Here is a 21011-nt window from a genome sequence, read left to right on the forward strand (position 1 = left end):
CCACTAAGATGCCTCAGTTTCCTCCTCTGTGAAATGGGAAGAACAGTCAGTTGTCTGGTCTGTAAAACGGGGGCAGGAAAGCGCTCGGGCCGCGGTTTGTAAGGCTGGCTGGCCACAGATCGGACCCGGAGCTTTGCCCAGCGCGCTAGGGAAGGGCCCGCGCCCTCGGACCCAGCGGGGCCGCTGCTGGGTCCGGGTCCCAGCCCGGGTCCCCATCCCCGCGTGCGGCGGCTCTTGGGGGGCAAAGAACTGGAAAATGGGTAGGTGCCCCACACTGGGGGCGCCGGAGCCGGGGCACAGAGGTCGGGGAACCCTGCTGTTCTGTCACCAACGACGGGCAGGCTGGCTTAGACAGGCCCGGAGAGATTTAGATGGACTGACACCGAGAGAAAACGCCGCCTGCGTCCGGGAGAAGAGCCGGGGAGACTGGATATAAATACGCACATGGTGAATTCACTCCTTTTCCCCGCTTTTCCCTCTCCTGTGGCTTCCCCTTCTGTTCTGTGTTTTGCCTCTCACCGTGATTCGGAAAGAAATGTGCGCTGAAAATAAAAAAGGGACCAATGGAGATAATGTGCAGATAGAAATCGAGATAATGTGTAGAAAGTACAACCTTGGAAGCCCCGAAGAGAGAGGGACGACTGTTCTTTGAAAATTTGAGGGACATTTGTGGGGAAAATCTATCCCAGCTCAAAGGCTTGGGCCTGGAAAGGCCCTTCGAAGTGACCCTCTCCCCTGTCTGCCCGTTACAGGTTAGGAAACCGAGTCAGTAACTTTGCTAAGACGTCCAGTCAGTCAGCAAGCCCTACTGTGCGCCAGGAGAGCTCAGACAGGTGACAAGACTTGGATGCGAACCCAGACCTGTTACAGACAGACCAGCTGGGGACAGGGGCTTGGCTCCAGGCAGGAGACTCGCAGGCCCGGCATCATTTCCGGATCCCTTGGAGAGTCCTCTGAGAGGGAGATGGAAAAAAGGCCGATCGATGGTGGGGAGGGGACAAACAAAACCAGGGCCTCTTTCTCAGCTCCGTGTTCCAGAGAGAAACAAGAGACGCCTCCCAGTCCTCTTGGATGCCTTATTCTCCCCTCCAAGGGGAGCGCGAGACCAGAGCCGAGCCCTGAGAGGGGCCGGGCAAGCTTTTACATGGGGCCGTGTGGGTATCTCCCGGCTTCTTCTCCTAGAGAAGGTCTTCCTTCTAAAACAATAGTAGGCGCTTAATAAATGCTGATCCATCAGGAGCAGCCGCCAGTCCCTTCCATCCCTTTCTGTCCTCACCTGTGACCTCCACAACCTTCCAGGATCTTTCCCTTTGCTTTTCTCAGGCTCCCGCAGGAGTGTGAGCAGTGACGTGTGTGTGTGGGGGGGGGAGATGGCCTCCGGGTTCCTCCTTGTCCCCGGCAGCCCAGGGCACTGAATTATTTTGCTCCCAGCCAAAGGGAGGAAACTCCTACAGCGAAACCCGCAAACCCGGCCGGGAACCGTTCGTGTAGCCACACGTAGGATCTCGCCCGGCCTCCGAGTCTGTTTAACCTGCTCTGGTCTCCAAGTCTGGCAGGAGGTGAAAGTGAGAGGAAGCTCATGCCCAGGGTTTTGCAGGTGCTCACACACACACACACACACACACACACACACACAGTGTCACAGTCACACACACACTCTGACATATACATTTACACACACACATACACAGTGTCACAAACACACACACAGTCACACACACTCACACGGTCACACACAGTCACACACACTCACACGGTCACACACACAGTCACACACACACAGTCACACACATACACAGTCACACACACACACTCTGACATATACATTTACACACACAGACACATACACAGTGTCACAAACACACACACACAGTCACACACACTCACATGGTCACACACACAGTCACACACACTCACACGGTCACACACACAGTCACACACACACAGTCACATACACACACAGTCACACACATACACAGTCACACACACACACTCTGACATATACATTTACACACACAGACATACACACACAGTCACACACACACAGTCACACACATACTCACACAGTCACACACACACAGTCACACACCTACTCACACAGTCACACACACACTGACATATACATTTACACACACAGACATACACATATACAGTCACACATACACAATCACACACACATACACACACATTCACACACTCACACACACACATGCACAGATCGCACGCACTGTGTGCACTTCTTGAGCTCTCCCCCCCTCACTCTCCATAGCCCCCTCGCACCAAGGCTTGTTGCCCTTGCCAGCATCAGTAGTCCCCCACCTCCCTTCCCGAGAAGGGGGCCGCCTTCGCCCCTTGGTTCTCTGAGGGCCACACAGGTTATTGGCTCAGTCCGGTTTTTGGTTTTTAATAATCTGGTCGCTATGGCCACCGCTATGGCCACCGTGTAGATTTTCTTGCTTCTGCTTTTGTCTGCATCATTTCCTACGTCTTCCCAAGATTGCCCCACACTCCTCATTTCTTACGCTGCAATAATGTTCCATTGCCTGCATGATCCTTCGACAGCTCTCCAATCAGTGGACTCCCTTGGGTGCGCCTCAGTAGCTTCACCTGTGAAATGGGCATATGGACAGAACCTGGCCCTCAGGGGAGTTGTAAGAGTCCCAGGAGAGGGTCTTGCACCCCATGTAAGTGCTAGTGTTTGTTATTGTTCTTATGCTGCTTTAAGAAGCTGTGAGCACACGGCAGAGCGGGCAGGGCTTTTCCAGGACATGCCAAGCCCCCTCCCCATGCTGGACAGAAAAAGGCTGGACTTAAAAGATGGTGTGAGTAGATACCCAGGTGATTTGATCAGACAAATTCCTCCCCTCCTTGAGCCTCAGTTTCCCTATTGATAGGTAAAGTGAGGAGGTTGGATCAGGACCTCTGGGATCCATTTCCTTTCTCTCTCAGTGACTGACCTCAGTCCCTTCCAGTTCTAGAGTTTGTGAGAAACTGGCCTCCAACCCAGCCTCAATTTTCTCTTCTGTAAAATGGGAGTGTGGGTAGCTTCTGAAGTCCCCTTTAGCCTGAGGTTGATCCTCTGAAAATTTCCAGATCTGCCCCTAGAGAATGAAACAGGTGCAGGGGACAAACCTGCAGGGACCCCCAACTCAAGTTAGAAATCCTTCCACCTCATACCCTGCCTGTGAAAAAGGGGCCTTGAGCCAGCCGGGTCACAGGGTCTTGAAAGCCCTCTTTGTTCTCCTGCACGGGACGATGGCTTCCAGGAGGGGTTATTTCGGGAGGCCAGGGCCGGGGTTCTCAGTTTGGGGGCCTTCATTTTGAGCAAATGCAACAATCCTCCTCCCTTGTTCCCCTCGGTTGGAGCCAGACAGCTGCTGTTCCTGAACTGAGGCAAGGCCCACCGTGCCAGCTGCCCACATGCCCCAGATGGGCCACTTCCTGTGGGGGGGGGGGTGAGTGGAGAAAGGCCCAGGGTGTCCAAAGGAGGGTTTTCTGGTCCCACTGTGTGGGGAAAAGAGCAGGGTGTGTATGAGTGTATATGTGTGTATGTATGTGTATGTATGTGTGTATGTGAGTGTGTATGTATATGTACATATATATGCGTATGTATGTGTGTGTGTGTATGTATATGTGCGTGTGGGGGGCATATGAGACTTCCCTGGCTTCAAGAGTGCGTTGGGCACAGAGTGGGCAAATCCTCCTCCCTTTTTGGGGGAGCACTTTCCCTTCCCCCATCTTTGGGGGCATAGATGCCAAGAGCAGCTTAGCAGAAGCCACCAATCAGGAGCATTTGCAGGGACTTTTTTAGGGCCAGCAACAAACACAAAATGTCCCCCCTTCCAGCCTGTGTACTAGAAGGCCGTTCAGACTAAACACCGAGGATCCCGGGATCAGGGCGCCGTCGTGTCCCGATACTGCAACAGACATTTTGCTTCTTGTACTTGCAGACACAACCTTGAAATCTTCCACCTAGTGGGGTTTCTGAATGGGAGTCCATCTGGATGGGGATGCTCTGTAATTTTGCAAATCTGCCATCTTCCAATAAACACACTGAATTTAAAACTATATTCCTGAATTCAAAAGCTAGCTCAGACACTAGCCGTGGTTCCATGGGCAAGTCACTTGCCTCAGTTTCCTCACCTGGAAATTGAATGGAGAAGGAAATGGCAAACCCCTCCAGTATCTCTGCCAAGAAAGCCCCAAATGGGTTCACAAAGAGCCAGACATGACTAAAATATAACAACTCTATGTATCTGTAGAGGGCACGATAATACCGGGAGACATGGGCACTCTGATCCATGCAGTGACCAATGGTGATGTCAGGAGACTGACGTGACACCGGTTTCCTTTCTTTTAGTAGAGAAGGTGGTCAACCACAGGGGCAGGAAGGTGTGTACGTTGTTAGAAATCACTCGAACAGGTAATAAATGCAAGGGACTGTGTGAGCACTGAACCAATATCCTGGCTCGTCACAAGGGAGGGTTGTGAGAGGGTAAGGGTCAATGAGAAAGACAATCAGGTAAGAAAAACCCCAGTAAAACCTTTATTTAAGATAAAGCCCAAGGTTTGGTAGAGGAGGAGGACTTGGTTTTTATTGCAGTCTCTACTGTGCACTAATTAGCTCGGGCCAGTCGTTTCAAGTCTCTGGGCCCTTTTCTAGTCCGTAAAACAGATATTGAAGATTTCTTCTGGATATAAATCAACGCACTCACGCCTACTGCTTTCTAGTCCCTTCCCTGCTCTCTTTCCTCTGAAGCTGAAATCTTGGAACTTGGGAGAAGTGGGGGGAGGAGGGGAAACTGTGCCACCTGTTTTAGCCCATCTGCCCCGCTCAGCTGGCAGGACTCTTAGAGTGCAGTCGGTAACTACGGGGTGTCCCAGGGACATGGTGCCCACGGGACCTCGTAGAGGCAAGCTGAGAACCAAGGCAGAAGTCTGGCACTCCCTCTGTTCCTGGGTTACCCATGTGGAGTCGGGGATGGGGGAGGCAGGGACGGGACGCAATGCCTTTATTGCCCCCTGCCCGCCCCCGGTCTCCTGGGCTTTTCCAGGGCCCTGGCCATTCCCACAACCTCCTTGTCCTTCCAGTTGCGATTTTCCTAGGCATCTCCTAGGTTTCCAAATGGGGCCGCCCCGGCAGGCTCGCTTGGAGCCGGGGATGGGTTGCCAGTCTGGGAGGGGGGGCTATTTCTGGTCTTGTTCCCCCTTTGTTGGAATGTGCCTCCAGCCCCCCCCCTCCACTTTGGGAGCAAGACCAGCTGTCATGTGAGGCGCTCTCCTGCTGCCTCAGCCCTTTTGCAATCATGGGTCTGGTGTGCCAGCCGGGGGTGGGGTGGGGTGTACAGAACTGGCCAGGGCCACCAAGGGGTTGACCAGGGAACCTGCTTGGGGCTTTTGGAAGAGGCAGGTTAGGCCCGGGGAGGACCAGGGGCTGTGACCGTGGCTGGGGTCCGGGGGATGGTGGTCAAGGCTCGGGATGGGGAAAGGAAGCAACGATGCCCCAGCCAGAGCCAGGAAAGTGGGAGACTGAGCCCGTCGGGGGAAGGGGGGGAGGGGAAGGAGAAGAGCCGGGTCTAGCGGGCCGGCGATTGGGCAGGGACCCGGAGAGAGGCTGTGCCTCCCCTGACTCACAAGCTGCAGGGGGTACTTTCCTGCCAGGGCTCCTGCCTTAAGCCATGTGGGTCCTGAGTCACTGACACAGACGCCTGTGGCCACTGCAGAGCCCGGCCCCACCCTGCCCTCGTGGTGATTTCCTCTTCTGCTCAGGCATCAGGACCAGCAGAGGGAACCTTCCATCCCTCCCGTCCCCTGGCAGTCGCTCCATCCTTCTGATAGAGGTTCACGAGCCAGAGCTGGAGGGTCCCCGGACCACCAAGCGGTCTCGGCAGAGTGCCCTGGCGTTGGGTTGGAAGCCCATCTCTGCAGTGTTCTCCCCGAGTCTGGGCAAGCCACTTTTCATTTTTCTGGGCCTCAGTTTCCCTGTCTGTAAAATGAGAAAACTGGGCTAGTCCTCTGAAGCTAGGAAATGAGGCATTTTACACATGAGGAAACTGAGGCACCATGGGATGAAAGGCTAGGCCCTCTCCTTATCCTGATCCTACTTCTGCCGTGGGTCACTGCTCTACCCAGCCCCGGAGAGAGGGAACTCTTAGCAGGAAGGAGCTGGGAGGGGGAGGCCGGCCCCCAAGCCCCTGCAGTGAGGGCGAGCACTGCAGGGAGCGGGGCAGGGGTGCAATCCGAGTCCTGGGGCGGGCATAGGGCATGGGTGGGGCAAGGGAGGGCCTTGGATGACATGAACCTCAGCTATGTGGTGACTCAGACCCTGGGCAGCCTAGCCCTGCCCTCCTCAACCGGATCTCCCCAGCCTGGGTTGGAGGAGAGAGAAGGGCCGGGGAGGGAATCCCGGGGCCCCTCCCCCCACTCCCCTTCTCCCCCTTTCTCTCTGCTCCGACATCCCGGTTCTCCTTCCTTTAGGAAACAGAAAGGGGAGGCCAGGGAAGGCAGCGAGAGCAGAGAGGCCGGGGAGAGGAATCTGCTTCCCCTTTGGTGCCCCTCCCAGCCAGGGAGCAGGAGGGGGGGGAAAGGGGGAGAGAGGGAGGGAGCTGGCTCAGGGTGTTGGCTCCTCAATTCATTCCTGTCCCTCCTCCCCTCCTCTCACTGTTTACAACCCAGCCCGCCCAGCTCCAGCCGTCTGCAGCGCCTCTCTCCTTCCCTCCCTGTTTTCCTTCTTTCCTCCTCTCTCCTTCCTTCTGGTCAGTCTTTCCTTCTTTTGGAATGATCCTCTCCATCTGGATACCCCAGCCCCCCCTCCCCCCCACCTAAACCACTATGGTATCTCCCTCTCCCACCTCAAGAAAGGACTCGTCCTCCCAAGAACAGACTGATTGTTCCCAATCCCCCCCTTCCCCCCAGCTTCTCTGCTCCCATGGAGCTTAGCATCAGAACCATAGACTGAGAACTTAGTTTATGGAGGAGGAAACTGAGGCATCTTCTATCTCCCAATGGGGTTACTTTGCATTCTGGTTGGATTTCAGGGCTCTTCGGGGGCTGAGTAATTTAGGGTTACACAATTTCCTTGACATTAAATGTGGGGTTTTGGGGTTTCCTTGGGGCTTGAGGTTAGGGGATGGGGTTTGGCTCAGCTGGTAGGAAGTGGGGTAGTTGGGCTTCAGAAACTGGGCTGAGGGGTCTGGGGTTGGGGTTTGAGCTAGAGTTTTATGGGCTCCTAACACTTGCCGTGGGAATACCGTGGGGGACAGTCGCGCCAAGGAGGGAACCTCAAAAAATGAGGCTCACCTGTTTGCAGGTGAAGGCAATGAGGAGGCCAAGGCTTGCGGCGGCCTCCCCGAGGCAGGCAAGCACGGGACAGGATCTGCAGCAGCTCTGCTACTTATTACCCATAGAGTCTTGCTTTTCTGCGCCCCATCTTCTTTCCTACGGGCTGAGGGGACCTGCAGCTGCCCCTTGAAGGCTCTGGTCCCGGGTGCCATCCGTTCCCCATGCGGTAAGGGGGGACGGAGGCTCGGGTACCTCCAGAGCGAGCTAGGCCCAAGCACACCTGGGACAGGGGCAGAGATGGGCCGGTAGGAATTGGCTTTGATCCACCCACTGGCCGAGTAGGCCCCGCCCCCCGAGAAGCCGGGAGTTAGAGTGGGGGCGGGGTGGGAGGCGGCCTGGCGGCCTCTCCTTCAGCTGACCATTGCTTTTCCGAGTACTTACAGCTCCTGGGAGCTGAGGGAAAAGGGGAGTGCGGGGCTGAGGTGGAGAGTGGGGAAGGGGAATCCCCTGGCAAGGAGCCTGCCCGCAATTTTCCCCTCCCGTGGTTGCCATAGAGACTGTAAAACATAACATGAGGCAAACAGTGGAGGTTGCCTGGCAACCAGGGGGAATAGGGTTCAGCAAACATACACTTACGCACCCAGTGAGGGAACCCCCAGAAGGAGGAGCCTGCCTGAGGAAGTGGGGGTATCCCAGGAATGACGTGGCCCAAAATTGAGTTTTCCAAGCAACCCAGAGGAGCCGTGTATGGGGGTGGGGGAAAATCCCTCAGGGAAGAACCCCTAAAGAACCTCAAACAGCAGATCCCCTGTATTTGTAGCATCACAAAATTTAGGGCTGGAAGGGAATGGCCAAACTTGTTCCCGGGTACCCTCAGTTTAGAGAGGAGGAAACTGGGGGCCACACAGCGGAGGGGATTTGTCCAAGGTCACATGAGCAATAATTAGTAAAGCTGGACTCGATTTAGATTGTGGGACCTGGGTTCTAAGGCTAACCTGTACTTGACTGATTTGGGTAGATCCCCCCAGTCCTTCTCCTGCTCCTTTTCTTGGTTTGTAAATAAAGGAGATTGGAGTAGTGGCTTCTAAGGCCATGCTTCCCGCTCTACATCTATGATTCTATCATCCTAAATCAATCCAGGGGCTTTGGAAGCCTCACACTCCCCTAGTTCTCTTGGACTTTCTCAGGATGCCAGGCACTGAGTTAGCTAGGTGGCCCATCTTTGAGGGGCTGGTCCAGCTGGGCCTGGAACCTCTGACTTTGAGAACTGGAAGGAAAAACATCACTCATTCAATTTAATTCACGCTTAAGAATCCCACTACATAATATAAACTGGATGCCAAGTGGTCCTGCAGACTCCACTTGAGCTCAGACGAGGAGGAGCCCACTACTGCCCAGGCAGCCCCTTCCACTTCCTTTTTTTCCCTAGTAAATGTATTTATTTTTAATATACATTATTTTATAGGAGGGAAAAATCGGAGTAAAAGGGAAAAATCATGGGAGAGATTAAAAAAAATAAAAGAAAAAAAGAAGTGAACCTAGCACGTGTTGATTTCCATTCAGTCTCCTTGGTTCTTTCTCTGGGGGCAGATGGCGTTTTCTGTCTAAAGTCTGTCCAATTGCCTTGGATCAGTGGACACTGAGACAAGAGCCAAGCCTTTCATAGTTGATCATCGCACGTTCTTGCTATTATTGTGTAGTCTGTATTCCCGGTTCTGCTTGTTTCGCTCAGTATCAGTTCATGTAAATCTTTCCAGGCCTTTCTATCCATTCCATTTCCAGAAGGTTCTCATGGTTAGAAACCTTCAAACATAGCTCTCACATCCCACCATCTTTTCTTCCTTGGGCTAGACATCCCCAGTTCCTTTAATTCTCTTCACATGATCTTGACTCAAGGCTATTCCCCATCTTGGTCTTGGCCAATCTCCAGCGGAATCTCTGTGATACCCCAGACCTGACAGGGGATACCCTTCAGGTGTGGTCCAGCCAGATTGGAGGACATGACAAAGGACTGGAACCTCCCTATTCCTGAACCCTCTTTATTATATCACACTCATTCCTTTTGTTTGAAATATACTTTTATTTGTCTTCTCAATATATCATTTCAATTCATCTCCATATTCTTCCCCCCTCCCAGGGTCCTCGTCCCTTATAACGATGATTAAAAAAAAAAAGAGGGGGAAAAATCAGCAAAACTGATGAATATATTGAAAAAAAAAAAAGCTGACAATAGATTTACAGCTCTCCACCCATGGCACCCTCCCCTAGCTCTGCCAACGTGTGGTGGAAGCCTTTTTGGGGCTGCCAAGCTTGTCCTTGGTCATTTTGAAACATTCCTCTTTGATTTTTTTGTGGTTGCTGTACTTTCCATCCACCTCATCGTAGTCATCCCACTCTGGTGCTCTTCAGAGTCTTGACATCACATGAGCTTTTGGCGGTTGGCACAGCACCTACAGCTGGGCTCATCTTGAGATGGTGGAGACAACCCCCACCTCTTTTTCAGACCAGCTTCCAAAGTCAAGTTCCTGTTGACAAAAATGATTTTTCTGTTCTTCTGGAGCCGTGGGTCTCAGAGGGACTTTGAGGAGGCTGGGAAGGTTGGAAGGTCTAGAAGAGAGGAAGGACCTGGAGGGTGGGGCAGCCTTCCAGAAGCTGCACCTGTTAGCCACAGACTGGAAGTAGGCGGGGATGGGAGCAGGGTTAATCATGATTATAACTTTAGATTTCGTGGAACAGACCCCTACTCTCTCTATAACTCTGTGATCTTTGTGAGGCCGTTCTTGAATGACCGACATCCGTAGCTGGGCCTGCCGGAGCTTGGCTTCCATCGTCATGGCTTTTGGGAGCTCAGGATCCCCTCCACTTCCCCAAGATGCATCAGAGAACATTGGTGGAGGAATGCTTATAATTATAATAATTGAGGTGAGCTTTCATCATGCCTTCAGACATAAAAAAATTTCCTTCAACTCTGCAAATTAAGTAGTGCAAGTATTATCAGCCCCATTTTTTTGGATGGGGAAACTGAGTCCCGGGGATGTTAAGTGTTTTGGCCTAAAGTCACGCAGTTAGCCAAGACACATTCAGATTCTGAATCTCCTTAAAAGTGAACATCCACACCTGCCCATCTGAAAGCTCTTAAAAATAAAGTCAGTTAAGTCAGTCAGCAACATTTATTAAGTTCCTACTATGTGCCAGCCACTGTGCTAGGCAGTGGAGCTACAAAGAGTGACCAAAGGCAGTCCCTGATCCCAAGGACTTCAACGTCTGGTGGGAGTCGGACCCTCTGAAAGACAACAGATAGGCTGCTGAACGGGATGTCCCACCAGCTTCGCCCTTAGAGAACCTGCTTTATCTGCCTCTGAAGCTTAAGCCCGGGATACTTGGGACATCACCCCGCCTCTGGTCTCGGTCTCTAGGAAATGAGACAGTTGGGTTAGATCCCTGAGGTCCTGTCCATTTCTATGTGCTCAGGTATGTGTGTGTGTGTTTTTGTGCACACGTGTACATGCACACACGTGTATCTTTACAGACATGTACAATGTGTGTACATGTACACATACACAACAAGTACATGTACACAGACGTTTGTGTAAATGTAGATTGTGTTCTATGTGCATGCACACATGTACATATATGTATGCTCACACACGTGTATTTCATTCACACACAAACATATGTGTATATCTCTATGTACACATGTGTTTTGTGACACACACACACGTGTGTGTGTGTGTGTGTGTGTGTGTTTAGGGACTAGGACTGGGGTAGATTTCCAACCCTCTGGAACATCACTCAGTAGGTTCCTTCTCTCTAGCCGAGTCCTCCTCCATTCATTCTTAGCTGCTGGAGGAGGGGGGAAGCAGCCCTGATTTGCAGCCAAGCAACGGAGATGGAGAAGTTCTGAGCTGAACGTTTGGGGGCCATTTCTCACCACCTCTTCCTTGGGGAGCCCTCCCATAATGACAAGACCAGAAGGTCCTTCTCTTCCTCCCCCCCCCGAACTCTGCCCACCTCAAGAAAAAGCAAGATCCTTAAAAAGCCCCCAATTCTTAGGCTGGGGTGCGCCAGCTGCTTCGGGAAGGCTGTTCTCCTGCAGGCCGAAGGATCCCCAGCTTAATCCTGAGTCCCACTGGAGGTGACGCTAGAGACCGGCTATCCAGTCTTGCCCCATCCTGGCACAGGGGAGGAAAAGGAGGTGAGCCAGATGCAGGAAGTCACTTGCCCAAGGCCACACAGAGCTGGGGTCTCTCTGCAGGCCTCTGCTCCTGTCTCTCTATGGTTCCATCCATCCCCCATGGGCCGCAGTTTTCTCATTTGGGAGAGAAGGGGTTGGATGAGAGGGAAACTCTGAAGACCTTGCCTGCCCCATCTTTACTCCCCCCCAGCCCACCATCCCACCATCCTGGCTCGTTATACCCTTTAGTCTTGGTTTTTTCACCTCCCACCCTGGGGAGAAATCAGAAAGCAGAATAGGAACCCCAAGACGTTGTCTGACTCCTAACGTTGGTGCTCACTTCCCTTCTCTCCCCACCACTGTAAAAGGACTCTGGGGAATCCCAGTCAAGTTGAAAAGAAGCCCCGAATTTCCTGACTTCTACGGTCCCTTCCAGCTCTCAAGCCTCAGACCCCATGAGCTTGCCTGCTTCGGTTACATAGGGAATGACCCCTGCTCCGTTCTAAAAGCTGGCCTCTCTTGGCCAGGCCCCAGGGTGGCCAGAATAAACAGAGGCAGAGATAAGCAGGGTCTGGACTGGCCTCTCCCCACAGAGGGCTGCGGGGAGCGTGACACTGGTCGCTCTCCGCCTTCTCCTTCCCTTGTGCTCAGCCCGCTCCCCCCCGGTGGCCCCCGCTACCCCCAGTTTCCCTGTTTACCCAGGGCCAGCTCTCTTTACTCAGCAGAGGCCTTCCTGACGTTTGGTGCATCAATCAGCCCAGCTGAGGTGTCCTGGGAAAGCTGTGGGATTCAGGGCATTCCTAGCCTACTTGCTTTCTCCAAATTCCCTGGTGGATTTGGGACCCGATTTATCCTTCTCCTCTATCTTCCTTCCTGTCACCCCACTTATTCCCTTCCAAAAGGTTATTTGCTCTACCGAGAAGCCTTGCTTCGAATAGGATTTGAAGGTGGGAGGAACTTTGGAGGCTGGAACAGAGGAGGAAACTGAGGCAGCGACTGGACAGTGGGAGCGCCTCGGCCTAGACGGCGACAGAGCTTGGATTGGGTGCGGCTCCCCTGGCCCCCACTGTCACGGGCCGTCAACGGGGCCTGTTTGCTGTTCCTCTCCACCCGGATCTCCCGGCCTTCGTGCTTGGAATGCTTGCTTCCTTATCTCGACCTTGTGGAATCCCTGGTTTCCCTCAAGATTCAGTTTAAGTGTTAACTTCTTCTCCAAGCCTTTTATCTCTCCCTTGGCTGCGGGGGTCTCCGCCCTCCCCCCGGCATCCCACATATGTATTTTGTGTGGAATTGGCCGGCCATGGTGTATGTATACCTGTTATCTTCTGTGGTGGAATCCCAGCCTCTTCCCAATAGAGACCGGCTGCTTTTCTGTTTTCTTTGGTCTGTGTTCTCGGTACCTGGCACACAGTAGATGCTTAATAAATGCGTGTGGATCCATTAGCGATGAATATTTTCCGACCCTTACCTGATCCAGAACTCCCTCTACCACTCCCCTGACAAATGGTCTCCCAGCCTTTGTTGCAAGATCATCAGCGACGGAGCCCATCACCCCCTGGGGCCAAAGGTTCACTGGCAGAGCTCTACATGTTAGGGAGTTTTCCTTCCATCCAGTCCAAACCAGCCTCTGCCCCACACAACCTCTATACACTCTAGCAAGGTTCAAGGAATAAAGAAATGAATAAGGCAAAATATGGGCTTGAATCCCACTTCAGACGCCTAATGGTCTGCTCAACCCTGAGTAAATCATCGAATTTCTTTGGGTCACAGTTTCCTCCTCTGTAAAATGGGGATCATCTTAGTGCCCCCTCCTAGGATTTTTTTTAATTTTCTAGTTATCTTTTTTTTTTAATTATAACTTTTTATTGACAGAACCCATGTCTGGGTAATTTTTTTTACAACATTATCCCTTGCACTCACTTCTGTTCCGACTTTCCCCCTCCCTCTCTTCCCTAGGATTTTTTAATGGATGGAATGAGGATGTTCCTTCCATTTGAAAATCCCATTTGTAGGATTTGTTCCACCTTTAAATCCTTTATTATTTTGTAAAGGAAAAAAAAGTCCTTTTGTGAAGTTAGTAACCAGCATTGGGTTCCAACTGGTCTCCCAGGAGGCCTCCCTGGAAACGGATAGAGAAGGCATCAAGTGCTTTGCAAACCGGATAGAAATAAAGAAATGTGACTTATCATTTTTGGTTCCTAATTCTGCTTCCGAGATAGAGCAGAGCTTAGCTCCTGGATGAAAACCTATGAAAGACTGGCAGACAATGAGTTGGATCTCCCCAAGTCAGCTGCTCTCAGGCCTCCCCGTCCCAGTCCTCGTGGGGGCCTCTGCCATCTGGGTCGCCCTGCTCTGGACTCGGTCCAACTGATCAATGTTCTTCCTAAAATGTGCCGCTGGGAACTGAACATGGTGCTCCTCCGATGGGGGCTCCGCAGGGTACATTCCTTTCCATTGGGCTCAGCAGGGACTTACTGAGGCTCTCCCATGGGCCATGTTCTGCAGGAAATAGAAAAAAAAAAAAGGGCTGGGCCCTGCTCTCTAGGAGTGGAGCTTATCTTTTGGGTAAATCTAAATTTTCAGGCAACTTCCTTAAAGTACGATACACCTGCAAAGCAGAAACTCAGGGGGAGGAGAGCAGTTTTACAAGAATAGCTAACGTGGACACAGAGCTTTCTTTGTTGCAGCCTCAGCTAAGAGCTTTACAATCAGTGTCTCCTTGGGATCTCACAACAACCCTTCAAGATGAGTGCTGTTATTACTCCCATTTTACAGATGAGTGAACTGAGGCAGAGATTCAAGTGACTTTTCCAAGATCACTCTGCTAGTAAGACTCTGAAGTCACATTTGACCCTGGCCCTAGATCCTTCCATATTCAGGTGGAGTCCCGGATCTGTCCATTTGTTGTCCACTGTGGCCACGCTGGTTATCCTGCCTGCAGCCTGGGCATAGAGACACACATGTAGGTGTGTGTGTGTGACAGTGTGTTCCCTTTCCTGTCTGTCCTTCCCCTCACCCGCCTCCCCCCTCCCCCCTCCCCTGTCCTAAATGTGTGCCGGTAACTGGACCTGGGACACAACCGCTGCGGCTAGCGGCATGGTTGGCTGCTGGGTATTTTTAGCTTGTAAACATGTTTGTCATTTCAGGGGCTTGAGCCTGCCCTGAGCCCTAACCCGCTCCTGGCCATTTGGGAGGCCCGGGACGGCGCCTCTGGGGACCTCCCAACATTCGGGAGGTTCGCTCCCTCGGGGCCCAAAGGCCGGCACCGTACCCCACCCTGCCCGAGGAGGAGCCCGCTTCTGGTGGGAGATGCGGAAGACAAAGGATGAATGGGGGAGAGGGCAGGGGACGGGCTGCAGGGAGGCTGCTGCTGCTGCTGCTGCAGGGAACTCGGCAACGCCATCATTAAATGTTTCATAAAACTCCCAAGTCGCTCTCAGGGGTTGTGGGAAATGGTTGTAAACTTGAAGCTTCTGCGTCCTCCGGGGGAGGAGGACCCTGGGAAGGAGGATGGAGAGGGACGAGGGAGGATGGGTCCTGCCCAGGGACAGACACTCTCCAAGGGGAAATGGAGTCTGCAGGGCCACTTGAAGCCCTGGCCTTAGCAGGGGTATTTGAAGGGGTACAGGGGATTTGACAGATGGGGGGGTCCCTTTCCTCTGGGGGGGGGAGGGATATCCCAGGGTCTTTTATTGGAGGAGAGGTCAGGGAAATCCTCGAGACACTGAGGCAGTCTTGGAGCCAGGAAAGGGGTGGGAGATTTCTCCCTCCCCCCCAGTGGTGGAAGATTTCTGCCCCACCCAGAGGTGGGAGATTTCTGCTCCCCCTCTCAGGGGTGTGAGATTTCTGCCCCCCCCCAGTGGGGGCCCCTCGAGGCTTCTATCTGGCCTTCTATGCCCGGTGCCTGCAAGGGGTGTGTGGGAGGGTTGGAGACCTGGACACACTCCTTGACCTGTCACTTAGTAGTAGGGATTGAGCTCTGCAGAACTGAATGGAAGGGTGCTGGGCCCAGGTGGGGCCAGGGCTGGTGGGCATTGGACACAGGACTGGATTTCCGCTTCTGTCGTGAAAAAGGGGGAAACCTTGTGGGGTCAAGAAAACCTCTGGGACTCAGTTTCCTGATCTATAAAATGGGGCTGGCCTGGCCGGCCTCTCAGGTGCCCAAATGGCTCCAAATCTGTGTGCTTTGGTGACCCTTGGCCTCTGACTCACCGTCGGACTTCTCAAGCGCTGCGGAACTTTTGCAGGACTCAGTTTCCTCTTCTGTGAGAAGGGCTTCTTGCTACGATTTCAGAGTGGATTATTGGGAGGCACATTAGGAATTTCTTGGAAACGAAGGCCCGCACAGGACAAATTCGAGGGGTTCGTACAGGGAGGGAGCCTGGGCAAGGGAGGGGGAGAGGAGGGGGTCCGTGCCAGGCGGCGCTGGGGGTCCCCAAAGAGCCGCCAGCTTTTCTCAGGGCCCGTGTTGGCTTTTCCCTCGGGAGCGCCCGCAGGGCCAGGTTTGGTGGGTTCCCCCCGGGGAAGGGGGGGTTTTGGTCCCTTCCCCGTGGGAACCCCTCCCGGGGGCCCCGTCCCCATTTTCCCCTTTAGGCCCCAGTCGGGGGGCCCCGGGGGGCCCCCGTTTCGTCCCCCGGGGGTAAGGGGAGAGGCCGGCCGGACAGAGGTCGGGGCCAAAAGGAGTTTTGGCGGGGACCCCACGGCCTGGGACCCCCGCCGGGAGTTTTTTGGGTTTGGGGGCGGCAGCCCCGGTTTGTTGGGTTTGTGCCGGGGTGGCCGTGACCTGGGGTGAGTTGGTAGGGGGCAGAGGGGATGGGGAGCCCAGGGGGGGGTTTTGCGGGGAGCCCGGGGTGGGGAGGATTGGGGTGGTGGAGGGGCCGTGGGGTGGGGTTTGAGGTATTGGGGGCTTTAACCCTGGCTGTGGTTGTGGGGTTAATTTGGGGGTGGGGCCCGAGAAGGGGGTTTTTTTGGGAGTAGGTTGGGGAGCTGTTTTAGTTATTTTGGGTTGGGGCTTTAGGTTTTCCCTTTTTTCCCGTTTTGCCCAAGGGGGGGTTTGGTTGGGGTTTGTTGGGCCCTTTGCCCGGCCCCTCCCTTTGTTGTTTGGGGGCCCGGGGCTTTTTTGTTTGTTTGGGTTTTGGCCCCGTTTTGGGGGTTTAGGAGAAAAGTTTGAGGGAGGTTTTGGCCTTTGGCCCCCCGGGTCCGTTTTGGTCCCTATCCCCAACTTGGTGGTTGAAGTGGGGGCAACCCGCATCTGCCCTTTCCCTTTCCTCTCCCTCCCGGAGCCGCCGCCCCACCCTGTTTCACCCTTTGGTCCCCGGGCCAAAGTCCCATTTCCCGCGATTCCTTTCCAGCGGGGCGGGTTTGAAGGTCCCGGTGTGTGTGGGGGGGGAGAAGGGGGGGGAGAGGATATTGGGGAGATTGTTGGCGGGGGCGGAAAGGGGGGCGTTTGGGGTGCAAGTCCCCGGGAGCGGCTGACGCGGTCCCCCTCCCTCCGCTCCCCCCAATACCCGTTGGGGCGGTGATCGCCCCCCCCAAACGCCCTGGCCCCCCGCCAGCAGCCTGAGGAATGCGGTGGTTGGAGCCAATGACTAATTCAAACCAGAAATTCGGGGAGGAGAGGAGAGGAGAGGGGGCAAAACGGGGAGGGGGGGGGGGGTGGGGCAAGAGGGAGACAGGGGAGGGGAGGAGAAGCCCCTCCGGGCGCCTCCGTGCCGCCCAACTTTGGGGAGGCAGGAGGGGAGCAGGGAGGGGAGGTTGGTGGCGTCCCCTGGAAGGCAACCCGTGTTATGTAAGGATTCCCCACGCGGGGAGGGCGCTGAGAGGGCCGGGCGGGAGCCCCGGCGGGGCACAGAGCCCAGGGCATGGCGGGCAGGAAGGCAGCGCGAGGAGGCGGGAGAGAGCGGGGCGCGGGGCTGCGCGAGGGCCGTGGGTGAGGTGTCTGTGGAGGGGATGGGGGGGGGGCAAAGTTGGCTGGGCCCCAGCGAGCGCTGAGGTCGGGCTGGAGGAGCTCCGAGGCTCCCGGCCGGGCGCACGGGGCGGTGGGTGTGTCCGGGTCCCGGAGGATGTCCGAGGCAGGGGCAGGTTCTGCGGGCTGGGTCCCTGGGGATGCTTGTGTGTGCGTGTGCGCGCGTGTGCGCGTGTGTGTGCCTCCGCGCTGATCCCTTGGGTGCCCGGGGGCTGGGGATGTGACTGCGAAGACTCCCCCCTTTCCCTCAGAGAAGAGATTAGCCCCCAAACCCTTCCACGTCCTGATTGGTCCATTCCCTCGCTTTGCTTGCTTCCTGCACTCCCCCCATACCTCAAATGTCCATGAGGGAGATCCCTGAGGCTGGGACTGGGTGTGGCCCTCACTTCCCCTCGGGCAGGAGGGGGAAGCTTCCTTCCCGTTCTCCTCTGCCCCAATGGGGTGGGGTTGAGGAATACAGCACCAAGTCCCGGCCTGAAATTAAGTGCAGATGCTGCCGGAGAAGGAGCTTGGGATTCCACCAGAGAGACTCTTTCTTCTACTTAGGATTTTCTGACATTGGCCCCCTGGGGCGCCTCTTTGGGCCTCAGTTTACCCATCTGTAAAATCAGCTTCAGGCTCCTCTCCTCTTTTAAATCCTCAGATATTCCTCCCATTTCAGCACCATCTTCTCCCTCGGATCCCTTCGGCTGCCTGTGGAACTAGGGGGAGCCTTGAAGAGTGGAGAGAGGGACCCCCCCCCCCATGCTCAGCCATCATGCCCCTGGGGAGAGACTGCTAGTAGGGAGTTCAGTTCCTTATACTTGTATCCTCCGGGCTGGGCCCTTCATGGATACTTGTTGCTGAATTGATTGACCGGAAATTTAGGAAATGGAAGCTCGGGGAAATTGAGGAGGGATGGCTGGGGATTGTGGGCCCTAGAATCCTAGTTCTGGGAAGGACTCTCTGAAGCCATTTAGCTGAAGCCGAACCATTTTAGAGATGAGAAAACTGAGTCCCAGAGGTTACCCAGTGTGGATGGGTGGAATAAAAGAGGAAGGGAGGGGAACTGGGACGGCGACCATTGACCAGGTGGAGGGACTGGGGCTCTGGCTGGGGGAGGACGCAGAACTTGGGAATGTCCGTGGGATGGTGCAAGGAGCAGGAATCTCAGGACCGTAACCCACAGGAAAGTCAGCCTAACTCCGAGCCTCGTCTTACACTTGGGAAATGGGCTCGGTGATATTTCTGTCGCTTCCCTCCTGGGAGTAATGAAGCGTTTTGTGTGCTTGAAGTGTCCTTCTACTTTGTGATCACGTCATGATCAGGAGCAGGTCTCCTCCTCCTCCTCCTCCTCCTTCCTCCCCCTCAGTTTCCCTCTGTTTCTGGGAGGCTGTGGTGGATGGAGGTCACGGCTGGCAGGAGGATGAGCGGGGTGAGAAGATAAGGGCCCACCTCCCTGTGAAGTTGGGAAGGCCTGACGCGGTCTTGGGCCCTTCCCATAGAGCTGAATGTTCGGAGGAGTTTGGGGGTGCATGGGACGATTGCGGGCGCGGGGGCGGGAGAGAAGCCGGCAGTGGGGCCCTGGGGCGTTGAGAACCGAGCCCAGGGGTGGCCTTGGTGGGGAGCGGAGGGTTTGTCAGCAGCAGGGCAGGGGATGCGGGTGCCCGGCGGTAACAGATGGGTCCCCACGGCCCAGCTCTGAAATGGCCAAAGTTGGCAGAGGGAGGGCCCCACCCTGAGCCGGAGGAGCTGGTTGGGGTGGTTGGAGTGCGGCTGTGGGGGCGGAGGGGGTGCGGGTGCTGGGCGTGGCTCTCACCCTCCCCGGCCATGGGAGCCGCCTCAGGGACCCAGAGAAGCCCCAGTGGGACTCAGATGGGATCTCCTGGGCTGATTCATTCAAACCTTGTGGCGTCCTCCCTCCCCTTGGCTTCCCCTTCCTCTCGCTGGGAGAATGCTGGTTATGTGAACCCTGGCCTGGACACGGGAGGTGGCAGGTGGGGGCAGGAAGCCGGGGCGGGGACCAGCGGCCGGGGCAAAAGCGGCTCTGAGCCTCCCCCCCCAGCTCCTTCTTTACGGGGGAGGGGGGCATGTGGGTATCATGTTTGTTGTGCAGCTTTCGACTGCTGTGCATGAGGCTGCAGCCAGAGGCTGGGCGTGCCTCCTTGCGGGAGGCTGAGGACGTGCTCAGCCAGCCACGGGGTGGGCGAGCGGCAGGGACTGTGAGGGATGGGGGACGGCGGGGAACCCATCGGACTCGGGAACCACGGGATAGCGGGCTGGCCTCGGCCCGTCGGAAGGATGTACGTCACCGAACGTGGGGACGGCAGGGAGCCTAGAACACAGAACGTGGAATGGCAGGCTCAGGATAGGGAATGTAGGGAAACATGCTCTTCCCTTCTTTTTTTGCCGAGGTGGGGGACAACAGGTGCCCAATATTACACATGCTCTTAGATGTGGGTAGGTGTTGGTTGGTTTTGGCGAATCATTCCGCTCCCTCCTCCCCCTTTATTCTTTTTTTATTATTATTTTTATTCTTTTTTATTTTTTAAATAACTTTTTATTGACAGACCCCTTTATTCTCATAAGGAATGGCTCCCTAGGGGAGGGAGGGGGAGTTCCAGATTTATAAATCAAGGTGATTAAAAAGTTGAACAAAATTAAAAACCAAAAGTGTGTATGTCTCCTATCACAGCCGGGAGAGAACAGAATGTAGAACGAATGTCAGTGGCTTAGAACGCAAGAAGTGCGAGGAAGCTTCTGCTCTAGAACATGAACCGTCGGAGCCTTAGAACATGGAATGTCAGAGCTGGGAGGGAGCTTAGAAAGAGCAATGAATGTCAGTCTTAGAACACAGGAAGTAAGAAGGAACTTCTGAAGAACATCAGTGATTTAGAACATGGTTTATCAGAGCTGCAGCTTAGAATGTAGAACATAGAACATGGGATGTAGGAGATGGGAGGGAACTTGCAGATGGATGATTCTAGTGCTCCCGGTTTACAGAAGGGAGACTTGCTGGCCTCCCATTGGGTGCTCAGCTGTCAGTCTACCCAAGAGGGAGGGGCTGGGCCCAGCCAAATGGCTACTTTGTATCTGTGAGTCTGTGTCCGGCTGTTACTCAGTATCTGGTTCTGTGTAACTGTTGCTCCCTGTGTAGTGTGTTACCATGTAGCAGGGGATGAGTCACCCGTCCTGGGTGGGAAGCAAGTGTGTGTGTCCTTGCACTTTGTGCTGGTCAGCCACGGGCTGCCCGTGTGGCCCCTCCAGGGGAGGTGAGCCTAGAAGGAGGCCCGTGTGCCAAGGCGTGCTGTGCACAGGGGCCGGTGGGGCGGGCGTCCTGCCGGGTCCCCAGGGGCTGGAGAGGAGGATCTAGGGAAGGGGAAGTGCGCCAGCTGATCCTCATGGAGGAGCTTGGGGGAGGCGCTGTGTCCTGGCCTAGAAGTCTAAGGGGCCTCTCTCTGGTCAGGGCCCTTCCAGCTGGGCCCCGGGAAGTTTGGGGCCGCCGCTGGGCCAGCACTTGGCACAGAAGGCCCGGACTTGGGGCAAGTGCAGGGTCTTGGGGAACCCGACAGAAAGTTCAGTTTTAGAGCGTCCTTGTCACTGAGGAGCCGC

General features: G+C 54.8%; 1 long non-coding RNA gene across 1 annotated transcript; it reads right to left on the reverse strand.

Annotated features, from left to right (window-relative positions):
• Positions 1-9008: 9008 nt before the first annotated feature.
• On the reverse strand, positions 9009-13295 carry LOC105750965. The gene is made up of 3 exons (XR_001121320.3): positions 12771-13295; positions 11293-11453; positions 9009-10693 (listed from the first exon to the last, which is right to left on the reverse strand). It is a non-coding gene; the product is annotated as an uncharacterized LOC105750965 (long non-coding RNA).
• Positions 13296-21011: the final 7716 nt, after the last annotated feature.

Source organism: Sarcophilus harrisii, chromosome 6 (genome assembly GCF_902635505.1).
Source record: "Sarcophilus harrisii chromosome 6, mSarHar1.11, whole genome shotgun sequence".
NCBI lineage: Eukaryota > Metazoa > Chordata > Mammalia > Dasyuromorphia > Dasyuridae > Sarcophilus > Sarcophilus harrisii.